General features: G+C 39.1%; 1 non-coding gene across 1 annotated transcript; it reads right to left on the reverse strand.

Annotated features, from left to right (window-relative positions):
• Positions 1-1598: 1598 nt before the first annotated feature.
• LOC141415201 (U6 spliceosomal RNA) lies at positions 1599-1700 on the reverse strand. The gene has a single exon (XR_012440214.1). It is a non-coding gene; the product is annotated as a U6 spliceosomal RNA (small nuclear RNA).
• Between the last annotated feature and the right edge of the window lie 3215 nt (positions 1701-4915).

The raw sequence follows: 4915 nt of genomic DNA on the forward strand, positions 1-4915 counted from the left end.
GCTTGCGAATGTATTTTGAGGAATATTACATACACTACTGGGTCATGGGACATGTGATTGTTTAGCTTAAATTGATGCTGCCAAACTCTTTCCCAGGATGGTGTACCCATTTTCACTCCCACCAGCAGTGTGTGAAAGTAGCGTTGCCTTAATGAGGAACTGTTCTTTTTCACTGTAGACATCCTGGGGTGTGCACTGCTATCTTACTGGAAGTGCTTTAACTTGCATTTCCCTGGTGATAATAAAGTTGTGCATTTTTCACATACTGTTTTGGCTATCTCTAAATCTTCTTTTACAGCATGCCTATTCATGCCCTTTGCTTATTCTCTGCAAACTACTTAAATTACTGCAGTTAATAAAAATTTATCTTTTTTTCTCTTTAACTTTTCATTTTGAAATAACTCAGACTTTAACAAACAGAATACAAAAAAATCCCATATTCTCTTTACCCATTTTGATATCTTACATAATTGTCATCTAATTTTTAAAATCAAGAAATTGTCACTGAGGGCTAGGACTGTGGCTCAAGCAGCAGAACATCTGCCTAGCAGGCGCACGTCCTGAGTTCAAACCCCACTGCTGCCAAATGAAAGAAAAAAACAGAAAAGAAATCACTGATGCTCATTTGCAGATCTTACTAAAATTCCACCAGTGTCTCACCGATGTCTTTTTCTGGACCAGGATTCAATTCCAATCACACATTGTATTTAATTGTCATGTCGTCTCTTCAGTGTCCACTAACCTGAGATAGTTCTGCAGTCTGTCTTTTGTAACCTTAACACTTTTAAAGAGTACTATCAGTTATTTTTTAATGTCTTTTAAGTTTATTTTTATTATTGTTGTACTGAGGTTACATTGTGACATTTACAAAAATTCTTACAATGTATCATAGCTGAATTCACCGCCTCTATCACTCTCTTTTATTCCCCTTACCCCATTCCTGGAATAGTTTCAACAGGTCTCATTTTTCCATTTACACACATGTGTACATAGTATTTCCACTATATTCACACTCCCACACCCCTTCCTACATCTTCCCTCTTCCCACTGGTACCTCCCCCCAGACAGTACTTGTTTTGCCTTCCTATTCTCAGGTTTTTTAAAAAAAATAAATAAAACAACACTTTTGTTTGTTTAAGATAGCTATGCAGAGTGTTTCATTGAGACATTTCCATGTATATTATGTATTATACCCCGAGTTGGTTCATTTCTATTTTTCTCCTTTCTACCTTAGTCTCCTTCTTATGGTGTTTTTTGAGATAGGGTCTCTTGAACTGTTCCCCAGGGCTGGCTTCAAACTGCAATCCTCCTGATCTCTGCCTCCTGAGTCTAGGATTATAGGCATGAGCCACTGGCAGCGGCTCCATATTCACCCCTTAACTTCCTTCTTTTACCCTCCTTTTTCCATTTGTGACTCCCCTTAATGTGGTCTGCTTTTCATAATATTGCTTGCATTTGTATTGGGCCTATATTCCACATATAAGAGAGAACATGTGGCCTTTGACTTTCTGCACCTGGCTAACTTCACTTAAGATAATGATTTCAGTTCCACCCATTTACCTGCAAAGGACAAAATTTCATTCTTCTTTACGATTGAGAAAGTTATGGAACACTTCACAAATTTGCATGCCATCCTTACTCAAGGGCCATGCAAATCTCTGTATTGTTCCAATTTTTGTACGTGTTGCAGAAGCGAGCACACCAGTTATTTTGTAACATGCCTTCAATTTGGTTTTATCTAAAGGAAACGCTCAAGACTAAATACATCTTTTCAAGAAGTGTCCTTCTCAGTGCATGGTGCCGGAGGGAATATGACCATACTGTCGTGTCAGTGGTGACTGGTTTGATCACTCGGTTTAAGGTTCTGTCTCCACTGTGAAGTTGCTCTTTGTAGTTAATAAATACAAACAGCAGTACATAAATACCTGTTTCTCATCATACTTTGCTCTACAGTGGCTTTTGTTGTTGTTGTTTTATTTTTGTTTTTTAGCATTGCTGATGGAACCCAGGACCTTGTGCGTGCTAAGCAAGCCTTCTACTACTGAGCTATGTTTTTTTGTTTGTTTTATTTTGTTTTGCTTTTTTCTGGTACTGGGTTTTGAACTCAGGGTCCCACACTTGCTAGGCAGGCACTCTACCACTGAGCCACTCTGCCAGCCATGTGTGTGTGTGTGTGTTGGGTATTTTCAAGACAGGGTCTTGCAAACTGTTTGCCTGGGCTGGCCTCCAACCTCGATCCTCCTGATTGCTGCCTCTTGAGTAGCTAGCTAGAATTACAGGTGTGAGCCATTGGTGGCTGGCTTGAGCTATGTTTTTAATTTATAGGATTCTTTATATATCCTTATTGTTAGTCCTTTTTGATACATGTATTTTAAATATCTTCTCCATTCTAGGTCTTGCTTTTCACTTCTCTTCATGTCTTTTGATGAACTGAAGTAGTTAAGCTTAATATAATTAAATTTACATGTGGCTACTATGTTTTGTGTCCTGTTTAAGAAATCTTCACCTAAGTTAGGTTAGTGGCACAAGCCTGTGATCCCAGCACTGGGAAGGCTGAGGCAGGAGGATCACGAGTTTGAAGCCAGCCTAGGCACATCATGAGAACTTGTCAGAAGAAGAAGAAGAAGAAGAAGGAGGGGGAGGAGGAGGAGAAGGAAGAAGAGGAGGAAGAGGAGGAGGAGGAAGAGAAGGAGGAGAAGAAAGACCCACTACAAGGTCATGAAGCTATTTACCTATGTCTTTCATTGTGACATTTCCACACAGGCATGTGGTGTACATTGATCTTATTCATGTCCACGTAATTGACCCTTGTCCTCTGTGCCTCCCATAATAGTCCTCCATTTAGGTTCATGCCTTTTTGTTTGTTGGTTTGTTTATATTTAAGGATCTAGAATCCACATATGAGAGAGAACACGCTGCTTTTATCTTTATAAGTCGGCCTAATTTGACTCAACATGATGATTTCCAGTTCCATCCATCGTTCTCCTGCAAACGGCATAATTTCATTCTTCTTTATGGCTGAATAATACTCCATTATGTACATACACAACATTATCCTTATCCATCCATCTGAAGGGCACCTAGGCTGATTACATAACTTGGCTATTGTGAATAGTGCTAAAATAAACGTGGGTGTTCAGGTATCTTGACTATGTGTTGACTCACATTTCTTCAGATAAATGCCCAGGAGTAGTACAGCATGATTGTATGGTAATTTTATTTATTTTTTTTTTGCGGAACCTCTGTACTGCTTTCTGTAGTAGTTGCATTGATTTACATTCCCACCAACAGTATAAAAGTGTTTCTTTCCCTCACATCCTCTCCAGCATTTGTTGTTGTTTGTGTTGTTGACAATAGCCATTCTGACAGAGGTGAGGTGGAATCTCAATGTCATTTTGATTTGGAGTTCCTTTGTAGCGAAGGAGGTTGGACATTTCTTCATGTGTTTATTGCCATTTGTACTTCTTTTGAGAACTGTCTGTTCAGTTTGTTTGCCCACTTATAAATCAGGTTACCATGTAAGTGAGGGTTTGTCTCTGCCTTCTGTCTTCTGTTCCATTTGTCTACTCTAGTCAGTCTTTGTGTAGATATCACACAAATGATATGACTCACACAAATGATATGAGATATGACTCACACAAATGATATGAGATATGACTCAAGCACCATAGTATTAAGTCTTGACAGTTTTTTTTTTATCTGTAGATTGATCTTTTTCCTTGAGATAGACTTGGACATCTTGGGTCCTTTGCATTTTGGTCAATATTTTAGGATCAGTTTGTCAGTTTCCACATACATACAAACTCTGGTGAGATGACTTGGATTGTGTTGAGTTTATGGATCAATTTGGGAGCATTACTCATTTATAATATTAAATTTCCAGTTATGATCATAGTATATCCCTCCATTTAATTAGATCCTCTTTATTTCCTTCAATGTTTTACAGCTGTCAAATAGTTGTCTTGAACAACTTCCATTGATTTATTCCTGATTATTTGATGTTTATTTATTTATTTATTTATTGAGACAGGGTTTCACTATGTTTCTTAGGCTGTCCTTGAACTCAAGATCCTCTTGTCTCTGCCTCCTGAGGACTGGGATTGCAGGCATGCATCACCACATTTGCCTCTGACAAATTATTTTTAAAATAATGATCATGAGAGTAGGGAATAGCATAGAGCAATGGTTCTCAATGGGAGATCTTGTTGCCCCACCCCCAGGACATCTTTGGCAATGTCTGGAGATACTCTTGCACAACTGGGGTTAGTGCTGTTGGCATGTAGTGGATAGTCGGGGATGCTGGTAAACATCTTCCAATGCCATGACATCTTCCAATGTCCTCCACAACAACAAATTGTCTAACTCCAAACATCAATCAGGTCATTCATTCTTAAGACACCACACTATAGAGTTAACACTTTCCAGAAAGATGCCTCTTAACATTCATCACTTTCCTACATTGTTCATGGATTTTTGTATTTCAAATGAGATTGTGCTCTACTATGACATTTTATGGTATTAAATGTAGTCTTAAAAAAGAGCTAATCTTTAATCAGAAGTTTATAGTAAGATGTTATCACTGTTGTGACATAATTCTCCATGGGCTTTGTGTTTCTAGAGATCTTCTGAGCAAAAGGCATTGACAGTTTTGTTCAAAGATGTTTGCATAACAGCCAGTCTTGGAAAAACAAAGAGTGATTCTCTCAAGACACACTAGGGTGAGGAAGCTGGAGGCTTCCCCCTTCCTTCCCTGGAGAGGGTTTGCTCCCAGGCAATCAAACCTGGGAGGACTGCAGGTTTGTTAGTCCTCTTGCAAGATTAGGGGTTTCTGAGGTTCAGTTCCTCAGGCATGACACAGATCCACTATAAACCCAGGGTCCTCCTGGGCCTGCCTCCACATGGCCTCATGGGACTT

The sequence above is a fragment of the Castor canadensis genome, chromosome 12, assembly GCF_047511655.1.
Source record: "Castor canadensis chromosome 12, mCasCan1.hap1v2, whole genome shotgun sequence".
Lineage (NCBI taxonomy): Eukaryota > Metazoa > Chordata > Mammalia > Rodentia > Castoridae > Castor > Castor canadensis.